We start from the raw sequence: 13,982 nt of genomic DNA on the forward strand, positions 1-13,982 counted from the left end.
TTTACTCAAGAAAAGAAGCTCAAGAGGGTCCACAGAAAATGCAGTGGGAACCAAGAAAGTCATTTCACATAAGCAGTAGCAATAAAATTTTAATACCCTAATTAATGGGGAAAAGAAGAAAATTATCAGTCAGCCAAGAAAAAGAATAGCTCTGCACATCTTCAGCTATTGGATTTTTGCATTCTTAAATACATGTCTGTGGTCTGTGATTCGCAAGTCCTTTTGTGAGCGTGAAAACTGACCTCCACTAACTTCTCACTAAGCCACTTTTCTCCTACCAAAATGTGGATAAGGTCTTTACTATCCTGACTCAGCTGCCGCACTCCATAGCATCATGGTATCATTGTTTACTGTGAGGTTCTTAAAGCTCTCTGATGGCTTAGTGGGCATTTTCCTTATTGCAAATAGGCCCTTCCTCTGGACTGTCAGGAGGGGAAGGAGTGAAGAAAGGAGTGAAGAAAGGAGTGAATCATTTGTCTGGGCTTTTAACTTAATCACAAAGGGAAGAACCTGGGAATAAAATGAGAGCCCCAAAAGGTATACTTCAACTTTGTCTGCAGAGTTTCATTTCAGTAAATAATATAATTTTAAAAGACTCAGCAAATGTGATTAAATATTAAGAAGTGTCAATGCTGGGTGGTGGAAACACCCATGTTTTGTAAATTATTATTCCCTTTATTTTTCTAAATACTCAGAAATTTTAAAGAAAAATTAGTCAAAAGTAAAATAAGGTAAATGGGAGATTTGTATAGTGCAAAGTTTAACAAAGAATGTCTGTGGTCTTATACTAACAAGAATTACAAAGTCTAAAAGAGAAATGCACAAAATTGCCTGATCTGTTATTCCAGTGAGCTTCAACCCCAGCTAAAAATTACCATTATGTGGGGGAAATTTTTATAAACTACTGCTCCTGTTCAATGTTCACCTCAGACCAAGGAAAAGTAAGAATCAGTGAGTGTACGGCCCATGCATCTGTATTTTTAAAAGCTTCTCTAATGGTTCTGAATGTGTAGCCAGCACAGAGGACAACTCATATCTCTTGGGACATTATTCTCTGTTCATCTGAGATGAAATCAGAAAGAGTGTGACAACAAAAAGAGCACTAGAGTATAAACCAAGAAATCCAAGTTCTAGACCCAATTTTGTTACAAGCTATGTAACCTTAAACAATTCCTTTAATCTCTTTGGAATCCATTTCCCTTTTCTGGACCATGAACGTACTGTACTACATAAATAAAAAGGTTTGTTTCTTTTCCAAGATTCTATTAATTAAATGTAAAAAGGAGAAAACTATTAGCACTGAGGTATTAACTGGAAATGTTTTCTACAACAGTATTTTCAATAGAATAATTGAGTGTGTGATCCTCATTGCAGCTAACTTGTATTTGCCTTGCTTAATTTATGAAAGATTCCTACACATGGCTAACTCTGGAGGATCTTTTTAAGCCACTGTTGGAAGACGGGATTCCATCTTTTCATTACCATGAATCAATGGACGCATGATTCAGCTGTGAATAAAGCTGCCTAACTGTGCTTAGTGGAAGTGCTTGCCTTCTATCAAATTAAAATGGATCTGGCATTTTCAAATGACAAAAGTAAAGGAATACTCTGCAGAGGGCTGAGGGAGAGCTAGAGGGGCCCTGGGAGTTATAATGGAATACCTTTTTCCATCTCCTCACTTTCAGTCTGTATGTGTCTCTAGATCTGAACTGAGTCTCTTGTAGACAGCATATATATGGGCCTTGGTTTTTTATCCATTCAGCCACTCTGTGTTTTGGTTGCAGCATTTAATCCGTTTACATTTAAGGAACTGATAATTATCGATCTGTATGTTCTTATTGCCATTGTGATAATTGTTTTGGATTTGTTTTTATAGGTCTTTTGTTCCTCTTTTTTCTTCTTTTGTTCTCTTCTCTTGTGATATGATGACTATCTTTATTGTTATGTTTGGATTCCTTTTCCTTTTTTGCTTGTATATCTATTACAGATTTTTGGTTTCTGATTACCATGAGGTTTGTGTACAGCAATCTATATATATATATATATATACATATAGTTGTTTTAAGTTGTTGATCTCTTAATTTCAAATGCATTTTAAAAACACTGCCTTTGTACTCTCACCTCCTCGCAATTGCTGTTTTGGATATTATATTTTACATCTAATTGTTTTGTCTATCCCTTAACTAACTGATCAATATGAATTTGATGATTTTACTACTTTTGTCTTTTAACTTCTCTACTGGCTTTGTTTGTGGATGATTTCCTGCCTTTAATATGTGTTTGCCTTTACTGGTGAGCTTTTTCATTTCATAATTTTCTTGTTTCTAGTAATGGCATTTCTTTTTCACCTAGAGGAGTTCCTTTAACATTTGTTGTAGAGCTGGTTTGGTGGTGCTGCACTCTTTTAGCTTTTGCTTGTCTGTAAAGCTTTTGATTTCTCCATCGAATCTGAATGAGAGCCTTGCTGGGTAGAGTATTCTTGATTGCAGGTTTTTCCCTTTCATTATTTTAAATATATTGTGATACTCCCTTCTGGCCTGCAGAGTTTCTGCTGAAAAATCAGCTGATAGCTTTATAGGAGTTCCTTTGTATGTGATTTGTTGCTTTTCCTTTGCTGCTTTTAATAGTCTTTCTTATCTTTAAATTTAAAATTTGTATGGAAACACAAAAGACATCGAATAGCCAAAGCAATCTTGAGAAAGAAGAACAGAGCTGGAAGAATCACACTCCCTAACTTCAGATTATACTACAAAGCTACAGCAATCAAGACATTATGGTACTGGCACAAAAACAGACACATAGATCAATGGAATAGGATAGAGAGCCCAGAAATAAACCCACACACTTATGGTCAATTAATCTATGATGAAGGAGGCAAGAATATACAATGGAGAAAAGACAGTCTCTTCAATAAGTGGTGCACAGAAAACTGGACAGCTACATGTAAAAGAATGAAATTAGAATATTTTTTAACACCATATACAAAAATAAACTCAAAATGGATTGAAGACCTAAATGTAAAACCGGATACTATAAAACTCCTAGAGGAAAACATAGGTAGAACACTCTTTGACATAAATTGCAGCAACATTTTTTGGATCTGTCTCCTAAAGTAAAGAAAATAAAAGCAAAAATAAACAAATGGGGAGTTTTGTTCAAGATGACGGAGTAGAATGACCTTTTTGCTAGAGCAACAGAATCACAACTAACTGCTGAACAATCACCGACAGGAAGACACTGGAACTCACCGAAAAACACACTCCACGTGCAAAGACAAAGGAGAAGCCACAATGAGACAGTAGGAGGGGCACAATCACAATAAAATCAAATCTCATTACCACTGGGTGGGTGACTAAAAAACTGGAGAACAATTATATCACAGAGGTCCACCCACTGGAGTGAAAGCTCTGAGCCCCACGTCAGGCTTCCCAACCTGGGGGTCTGGCAATGGGAGGAGGAATTCCCAGAGAATCAGACTTTAAAGGCTAGCAGGATTTGATTGCAGAACTTCTACAGGACTGGGGGAAACGAGACTCCAATCTTGGAAGGCACAAACAAATTAGTGTGCGCATCAGGACCCAGGGGAGGAGCACTGACCCCATAGGAGACTGAACCAGACCTACCTGCTAGTGTTGGAGGGTCTCTGTGGGGGCTGGCTGTGGCTCACCAGCCACAGGACAAGGACAAGGACAAGGACACTGGCAGCAGAAGCTCTGGGAAGTACTCCTTGGCATGAGCCCTCCCAGAGTCTGCCATTAGCCCCACCAAAGAGCATGTAGCCTCCAGTGCTGGGTCACCTCAGGCCAAACAACCAAAAGGGAAGTAACTCAGCCCCACCCATCAGCATACAAGCTGATTAAAGTTTTACTGAGCTCTGTCCACCAGAGCAACAGCCAGCTCTACCCACCACCACTCCCTGCCATCAGGAAACTTGCACAAGCCTCTTAGATAGCCTCATCCACCAGAGGGCAGACAGCAGAAGCAAGAAGAACTATAATCCGGCAGCCTGTGGAATGAAAACCACATTCACAGAAAGACAGACAAAATGAAAAGGTAGAGGACTCTGTGCCAGATGAAGGAACAAGATAAAACCCAAGAAAAACAACTAAATGAAGTGGAGATAGGCAACCTTCCAGAAAAAGAGTTCAGAATAATGATAGTGAAGATGATCCAGGACCTCGGATAAAGAATGGAGGCAAAGATGGAGAAAATGCAAGAAATGTTTAACAAAAACCTAGAAGAATTAAAGAACAAACAAACAGAGATGAACAATACAATAACTGAAATGAAACATACACTAGAAGGAATCAATAGCAGAATAACTGAGGCAGAAGAACGGATAAATGACCTGGAAGACAGAATGGTGGAATTCACTGCCACAGAACAAAATAAAGAAAAAGGAATGAAAAGATATGAAGACAGCCTAAGAGAACTCTGGGACAACATTCACATTATAGGGGTCCCAGAAGGAGAAGAGAGAGAAAAAGGACCTAAGAAAATATTTGAAGAGATTATATTTGAAAACTTCCCTAACATGGGAAAGCAAATAGCTACTCAAGTCCAGGAAGCTCAGAGAGTCACAGGCAGGATAAACCCAAGGAGAAACATGTCAAGACACATAGTTATCAAACTGACAAAAATTAAAGACAAAGAAAACTTATTAAAAGCAACAAGGGAAAAATGACAAATAACATACAAGGGAACTCCCATAAGGTTAACAGCTGATTTCTCAGCAGAAACTCAAAAAGCCAAAAGGAAGTGGCACAATATATTTAAAGTGATGAAAAAGAAGAAACTGCAACCAAGATTACTCTACCCAGCAAGGATCTCATTTAGATTCAATGGAGAAATCAAAAGCTTTATAGACAAGCAAAAGCTAAGAGAATTCAGCACCACCAAATCAGCTCTACAACAAATGCTAAAGGAACTTCTCTAAGTGGGAAACACAAGAGAAGAAAAGGACCTACAAAAACAAACCCATAACAATTAAGAAAATGGTAATAGGTACATACATATCGATAATTACCTTAAACATGAATGGATTAAATGCTCTAACCAAAAGACACAGGCTTGCTGAATGGATAAAAAACAAGGCCCATAACAATTAAGAAAATGGTAATAGGTACATACATATCGATAATTACCTTAAACATGAATGGATTAAATGCTCTAACCAAAAGACACAGGCTTGCTGAATGGATACAAAAACAAGACCCATCTATATACTGTCTATAAGAGACCCACTTCAGACCTAGGGATACATACAGACTGAAAGTGACAGGATGCAAAAAGATATTCCATGCAAATGGAAATCAAAAGAAAGCTGGAGTAGCAATACTTAGATAAAATAGAGTTTAAAATAAAGAATGTTACAAGAGACAAGGAAGGACACTACATAATGATCAAGGGATCAATCCAAGAAGAAGATATAACAATTTTAAATATATATACACCCAACATACAAGCACCTCAATACCTACGGCAAATGCTAAGAGCTATAAAAGAGGAAATCGACAGTAACACAATAATAGTGGGCAGCTTTAACATCTCACTTACACCAATGAACAGATCATCCAGACTGAAAATTAATAAGGAAACACAAGCTTTAAATGACACAATGGACCAGATAGATTCAATTCATATTTATAGGACATTCCATCCAAAAACAGCAGATTACACTTTCTTCGCAAGGGCACATGTAACATTCTCCAGGATAGATCCTATCTTGGGTCACAAATCAAGCCTTGGTAAATTTAAGAAAACTGAAATCATATCAAGCGTCTTTTCCGACCACAACACTATGAGATTAGAAATCAATTACAGGGGGAAAAAACGTAAAAAACACAAACACATGGAGGCTAAACTATACGTTACTAAATAACCAAGAGATCACTGAAGAAGTCAAAGAGGAAATCAAAAAATACCTAGAGACAAATGACAACGAAAATATGACCATCCAAAACGTATGGGATGGGGCTTCTGTGGTGGCGCAGTGATTAAGAATCCACCTGTCAATGCAGAGGACATGGGTTCAAGCCCTGGTCCGGGAAGATCCCACATGCTGCGAAGCAACAAGAGAAGCCAACGCAATGAGAAGCCCATGCACCACAACAAAGAGTAGCCCCCACCTGCCACAACTAGAGAAAGCCCACCTGCAGCAACGAAGACCTAACAGAGTCAAAAATAAATAAATAATAAATTTTAAAAACCTATGTGATGCAGCAAAAACAGTTCTAAGAGGGAAGTTTATAGCAACACCATCCTACCTCAAGAAACAAGAAAAAAATCTCAAAATTAACAATCTAAAGTTACACCCAAAGAAACTAGAGAAAGAAAAACAAACAAAACCCAAAGTTAGTAGAAGGAAAGAAATAATAAAGATCAGAGCAGAAATAAACGAAATAGAAAAAAAGAAAATAATAAAGATCAACAAAACTAAAAGCTGGTTCTTTGAGAAGATAAACAAAATTGATAAACCTTTAGCCAGACTCATCAAGAAAAAGGGGGAGAGGACTCAAATCAATAAAATGACAAATGAAAAAGAAGAAGTTACAATGGACAGCGCAGAAATACAAAGCATCAAAAGAGACTACTACAAGCAACTCTACACCAATAAAATGGACAACCTGGAAGAAATGGACAAATTCTTAGAAAGGTATAACCTTCCAAGACTGAACCAGGAAGAAGCAGAAAATATGAACAGACAAATGACAAAAATGACATTGAAACTGTGATTAAAAATCTTGCAACAAACAAAAGTCCAGGACCAGATGGCTTCATGGGTGAATTCTATCAAATATTTAGAGAAGAGCCAACACCCATCCTTCTCAAACGCTTCCAAAAAAATGCAGAGGAAGGAACACTCCCAAACTCATTCTACAAGGCCACCATCACCCTGATACCAAAACCAGACAAAGATACTACAAAAAAAGAAAATTACATACCAATATCACTGATGAATATAGATGTAAAAATTCTCAACAATATACTAGCAAACAGATGCAGAAAAAGCTTCTGACAAAATTCAACACCCATTTATGATAAAAACTCTCCAGAAAGTGGGCAAAGAGGGAACCCACCTCAACATAATAAAGGCCATAAATGACAAACCCACAGCAAACATCATTCTCAATGGTGAAAAACTGAAAACATTTCCTCTAAGATCAGGAACAAGACAAGGAGGTCCACACTCACCACTATTATTCAGCATAGTTCTGGAAGTCCTAGTCTCGGCAATCAGAGAAGGAAAAGAAATAAAAGGAATCCAACCTGGAAAAGGAGAAGTAAAACTGTCACTGTTTGCCAATGACATGATACTATACATAGAAATCCTAAAGATGCCACCAGAAAACTACTAGAACTAATCAATGAATTTGGTAAAGTTGTAGGATACAAAATTAATGCACAGAAACTTCTTGCATTCCTATACACTAACAATGAAACATCAGAAAGAGAAAGTAAGGAAACAATCCCATTCACCATTGCAACAAGAAGATTAAAATACCTTGGAATAAACCTACCTAAGCAGGTAAAAAAAACTGTACTCAGAAAATTCAAAGACACTGATGAAAGAAATCAAAGATGACACAAAAGGAGAGATATACCATGTTCTTGGATTGGAGGAATTAATATTGTGAAAAAGACTATACTCCCCAAAGCAATCTACAGGTTCAATGCAATCCCTATCAAACTACCAATGGCATTTTTCACAGAACTAGAACAAAATATTTCACAATTTGTATGGAAAAACAAAAGACCCCGAATAGCCAAAGCAATCTTGAGGGAAAAAAAAACGGAGCTGGAGGAATCAGACTCCTGACTTCAGACTACACAACAAAGCTACAATAATCAAGACAATATGGTACTGGCACAAAAACAGAAATATAGATCAATGGAACAGGATAGGAAGCCCAGAGATAAACCCACGCCCATATGGTCACCTTATTTTTGATAAAGGAGGCAAGAACATACAATGGAGAAAAGAGAGCCTCTTCAATAAGTGGTGCTGGGAAAACTGGACAGCTACATGTAAAAGAATGAAATTAGAACTCTCCCTAACTCCATACACAAAAATAAACTCAAAATGGATTAAAGACCTAAATGTAAGGCCAGACACTATAAAACTCTTAGAGAAAAACATGGGCAGAACACGCTACAACATAAATCACAGCAAGATCCTTTTTGACCCACCTCCTAGAGACATGGAAATAAAAACAAAAATAAACAGATGGGACCTATTGAAACTTAAAAGCCTTTGCACAGCAAAGGAAACTATAAACAAGATGAAAAGACAACCCTCAGAATGGGAGAAAATATTTGCAAATGAAGCAACTGACAAAGGATTAATCTCCAAAATATATAAACAGCTTATGCAGCTCCATATTAAAAATAAAACCCAGTCCAAAAATGGGCAGAAGATCTAAATAGACATTTCTCCAAAGAAGACATACAGATGGCAATGAAGCACATGAAAAGCTGCTCAACATCACTAATTATTAGAGAAATGCAAATCAAAACTACAATGAGGTATCACCTCACACCAGTTAGAATGGGCATCATCAGAAAATCTACAAACAATAAATGCTGGAGAGGGTATGGAGAAAAGGGAACCCTCTTGTACTGTTGGTGGGAATGTAAATTGATACAGCCACTATGGAGAAGAGTATGGAGGTTCCTTAAAAAACTAAAAATAGAACTACCATATGACCCAGCAATCACACTACTGGGCATATACCCTGAGAAAACCATAATTCAAAAAGAGTCATGTACCCCAATGTTCATTGCAGCACTATTTACAATAGCCAGGTCATGGAAGAAACTTAAAGGCCCATCAACAGACAAATGGATAAAGAAGATGTGGTACATATATAAAACGGAATATTACTCAGCTGTATAAAGGAATGAAATTGGGTCTTTTGTAGAGATGTGGATGGATCTAGAGACTATCATACAGAGTGAAGTAAGTCAGAAAGAGAAAAACAAATATCCTATATTAATGCATATATGTGGTATCTAGAAAAATGGTACAGATGAACACGTTTGCAAGGCAGACATATAGACACATGTAGAGAACAAACGTATGGATACCAAGGAGGGAAAGCAGGGGTGGGGGGTGGGGGTGGGAAGAATTGGGAGATTGTGATTGACATATATACACTCATATATATAAAATAGATAATAAGAACTTGCTGTATAAAAAAGTAAAATTAAATTCAAAACACAAGAAAATCAAAAAATAAAGAAATGGGACCTAGTCTTACAGGCTTTTGAACAGCAAAGGAAACCACTGACAAAATGAAAAGACAAGCTACTAAATGGGAGAGAATATTTGCAAATGGTATGACTGATAAGGGGTTAATATCCAACATATATAAACAGCTCGTGCAATTCAACATCAAAAAAAAAACCAAACAATTAAAAATGGGCAGAAGAACTGAACAGACATTTTTCCAAAGAGGAAATGAAGATGGCCAACAGGCAAATGAAAAGATGTTAAGCATCGCTGATCATCAGGGAAATACAAATTAAAACCACAATGAGATATCACCTCATACCTATCAGAAGGGCTATCATCAAAAAGAACACATATAACAAATGCTGGCAAGGATGTTGAGAAAAGGGAACCCGTGTACACTCTTGGTGGGAATGTAAATTGGTGGGCCATTCTGGAAAACAGTATGGAGTGTTCTCAAAAACCTAGAAAAACTAAAAATAGAACTACCATATCATCCAGCAATTCCAATCCTGGGTATATATCCCCCCAAAACAAAAATACTACTTCAAGAAGATACATGCACCTCAATGTTCATAGCAGCATTATTTAAACTCACCAAGATATGGAAGCAACCTAAGTGTCTATCAACAGATGAATGGATAAAGAAGATGAATGGAACACTATTTGGCCACAAAAAAGAATGAAATTGATACAGCCACTATGGAAACAGTATGGAGGTTCCTTAAAAAACTAAAAATGAACTACCATACGACCCAGCAATCCCACTACTGGGCATATACCCTGAGAAAACCATAATTCAAAAAGAGTCATGTACCACAATGTTCATTGCAGCTCTATTTACAAGAGCCGGGACATGGAAGCAACCTAAGTGTCCATCGACAGATGAACTGATAAAGAAGATGTGGCACATATATACAATGGAATATTACTCAGCCATAAAAAGAAATGAAATTGAGTTATTTGTAGTGAGGTGGATGTACCTAGAGTCTGTCATACAGAGTGAAGTAAGTCAGAAAGAGAAAAACAAATACCATATGCTAACACATATATATGGAATCTAAAAAAAAAAAAAAAATGGTCCTGAAGAACCTAGGGGCAGGACAGGAATAAAGATGCAGAGAATGGACTTGAGGACACAGGGAGGGTAAGGGTAAGCTGAGATGAAGTGAGAGAGTGGCATGGATATATATACACTACCAAATGTAAAATAGATAGCTAGTGGGAAGCAGCCGCATAGCACAGGGAGATCAGCTCAGTGCTTTGTGACCACCTAGAGGGGTGGGATAAGGAGGGTGGGAGGGAGACGCAAGAGGGAGGGGACATGGGGATATATGTATATGTATAGCTGATTCACTTTGTTATAAAGCAGAAACTAACACAGCATTGTAAAGCAATTATACTCCAATAAAGATGTTAAAAAACAAAAAGAACACACAAAAGAGAATGAAATTTTGACATCTGCATCAGCATAGATACCTTGGAGGGCATTATACTAAGTGAAATAAGTCAGACAGAGAAAGACAAATACTGTATGAAAGCACTTATAAGTGGAATCTAAAAACTACAACAAACGAATGTAACAAAAAAAGAAGCAGACTCACAGGTACAGAGAACAAACTAGTGGTTTCGAGTGGGGAGGTGGGAGGGGCAATATAGGGGTGGAGGAGGGAGGTGCAAACTACTGGGTGTAAGATAGACTCAAGGATATATTGTACAACATGGGAAATGTAGCCAATATTTTGTAGTAACTGTAAATGGAAAGTAACCTTTTAAAATTGCATATTTTTTTAATTTTTAAAAATTAAAAAAAAGTTAGAAATAAAAAATTAAAGCAAGTTTTTAGGATTAGGGAATTTAAATTACGTACTGTTCTCCATAGTGGCTGTATCAATTTACATTCCCACCAACAGTGCAAGAGGGTTCCCTTTCCTCCACACCCTCCCCAGCATTTTTCGTTTGTAGATTTTTTTTTTTTTGCGGTACGCGGGCCTCTCACTGTTGTGGCCTCTCCCGTTGCGGAGCACAGGCTCCAGACGCGCAGGCTCAGCAGCCATGGCTCATGGGCCGAGCCGCTCCGCAGCATGTGGGATCTTCCCAGACCGGGGCACGAACCCGTGTCCCCTGCATCGGCAGGCAGACTCTCAACCACTGCGCCACCAGGGAAGCCGGTATCATTTGTAGATTTTTTGATGATGGCCATTCTGACTGGTGTGAGGTGATACCTCATTGTAGTTTTGATTTGTATTTCTCTAATGATTAGTGATGCTGATCATCCTTTCATGTGTTTTTTGGCAATCTGTATATCTTCTTTGGAGAAATGTCTATTTAAGTCTTCTCCGCATTTTTGCATTGGGTTTTTGTTTTTTTGATATTGAGCTGCATTTGTATGGAAACACAAAAGACCCCGAATAGCCAAAGCAATCTTGAGAAAGAAAAATGGAGCTGGAGGAATCAGGCTCCCTGACTTCAGACTATACTACAAAGCTACAGTAATCAAGACAGTATGGTACTGGCACGAAAACAGAAATATAGATCAATGGAAGAGGATAGAAAGCCCAGAGATAAACCCACGCCCATATGGTCACCTTATTTTTGATAAAGGAGTCAAGAATATACAATGGAGAAAAGAGAGCCTCTTCAATAAGTGGTGCTGGGAAAACTGGACAGCTACATGTAAAAGAATGAAATTAGAACACTCCCTAACACCATACACAAAAATAAACTCAAAATGGATTAAAGACCTAAATGTAAGGCCAGACACTATAAAACTCTTAGAGGAAACCATAGGCAGAACACTCTATGACATACATCACAGCAAGATCCTTTTGACCCACCTCCTAGAGAAATGGAAATAAAAACAAAATAAACAAATGGGACCTAATGAAACTCAAAACCTTTTGTACAGCAAATGAAACCATAAACAAGACAAAAAGACAACCCTCAGAATGGGAGAAAATATTTGCAAATGAAGCAACTGACAAAGGATTAATCTCCAAACTTTACAAACAATAAGATTTATTGTAGAAACACTGCTTAAGCTCTCAGATAAGGGTGAAGAGGAGACAGAGCAAGGACTTTTAGGCTACAACTACCTTAGACCATCTCCTCATCAGTATCCGGATGTAGGTGTGGAATTGACGGGGATGGGGGTGGATCATCCTTCCATGACCACTGGTCTCTATAATAGCTTACATAGCCCTTGCCTTTCATCCAATATCTTAGATGTCCCACTAATTCTTTCATCAAGCCCAGAAACAATTCTGTTAAGGTCAGAAAGATTATAAAATTTCAAAATGCTTGTTATTTATATAAATGTTATGTTATTTAATGAGTCTGAGTAGTATGGATGGGTATGTGTGTTTGTTGCATGGTGGTTGTCAGAACACATTTAAACTTTTTATATTAGTTCTTATGGGAAAATAACCAACTCTCTAAATCTCCTCACTATAAGCTATATTTTCCTGGAATGTAAACTTGACGTATGACAGAGCCCTTCTTCACCCTGAGTGGTGCTGTCCCCATTTTGCCTGTCTGTGAGCAAGTCATCCTTCCTTGAGAGAACACTGAAAATTCGCTCAAGTTTAGATGGCACCTTTGCTGACCCCTTCTTTGTAGGGTTAAGTGTGACAATTTTTAAGCCCAAGTCCTTTCCCCCAGAACAGAGGAGTCCTCTCTGTAGAAGAGGGGAAGCATCCCTTCCTTAATGAATTTAATCAGCATTCCCAAAAGAGATGTGTATTTTCATTCTGCACCTCCACAGTGGTTCACCTCTAGAACTTTATCACGTGAAGGTAAAATAAAATTGGCATTGTTTGGAGAAGCCCATGGAACTTCATTTTAGAAAAACTGAAAGAGACCAAAAATAACAATTGAAATATACTTAAATCCAGTTTTTAAATTCCCTAATCCTAAAAACTTTCTAGCAGTCCACAAAATCTAGAAGACATAAAGAAAAAGTATGAAACATCTAAAGGAATATATATACCTATGTTTATGAGTGTATGTAAGTAAATAGCACACACACAAAAAATGAAAAACAGAAAAAGGCAAGATTTGCCATCGTGTACATAGGGCTTTAACAAATCAGTAAAAAGAGTAAAAGCCTGATAGAAAAATGAGCAAATACTATCAATGGGTAGTTCAAAGAAAATGAAATACAAATAGCTAATAAATATGTAAAAGATGCTTGATTTCACACATAATTAAATATATGCAAGTCAAAACAATGGGATGCTTTTACTTTCTCAATTATAAAATGAAAGTTTTTAATATTTAGAACTTTAATGAAAATCTGACATGCCTGATAGTTTTGTGGAAACAGGTTTTCTCATTGTTGATGAACATATAAAATAGTGCAACATTTTTGGAGAACAGTTTGGTAGTATCTATCAAAATTTTAAATATACATGCATTTGACCCAACAAATCCAATGAATATAGTCTCCTGAATAAACATATGTATCTATAACAAAAAACTTTTAAAAAATTAATTTGCACCAAGAAATTATGATACCTCCATACAATAGTGTACTGAGCAGTTGTTAAAAGAGAATTAGATTTACATACGTTATTTTAAAAGAATCTCCTAAGATCAAAGTACGAGAAATATATAGTCTGTAATCTCATTTGTACAAACAAAGAAAAGAACAAGTATAGAGAGAAATATAGGTATATGCATAGATATAGCTGGATATATTCACTAGCGTTTGCATAAACCTTTTCTGGAAGGACAAGCAAGAAACAGTTAA

At 37.1% G+C, this 13,982-nt stretch overlaps 1 long non-coding RNA gene across 2 annotated transcripts in view; it reads right to left on the reverse strand.

The window, feature by feature from the left end:
* The window catches only part of LOC307188275, a 78,922-nt gene that overhangs the window by 16,505 nt on the left and 48,435 nt on the right, over window positions 1–13,982 (reverse strand). The window contains exon 4 of one of the 2 annotated variants that reach the window (XR_013828881.1): window positions 7,022–7,269. The exons of the other annotated variant lie outside the window; for it this stretch is intronic. This is a non-coding gene — a long non-coding RNA (uncharacterized lncRNA). Of the gene's footprint in view, window positions 1–7,021; window positions 7,270–13,982 lie in introns of those variants that run through there. 2 annotated transcript variants of the gene reach the window in all.

The sequence above is a fragment of the Stenella coeruleoalba genome, assembly GCF_951394435.1.
Source record: "Stenella coeruleoalba genome assembly, chromosome: 6".
NCBI lineage: Eukaryota > Metazoa > Chordata > Mammalia > Artiodactyla > Delphinidae > Stenella > Stenella coeruleoalba.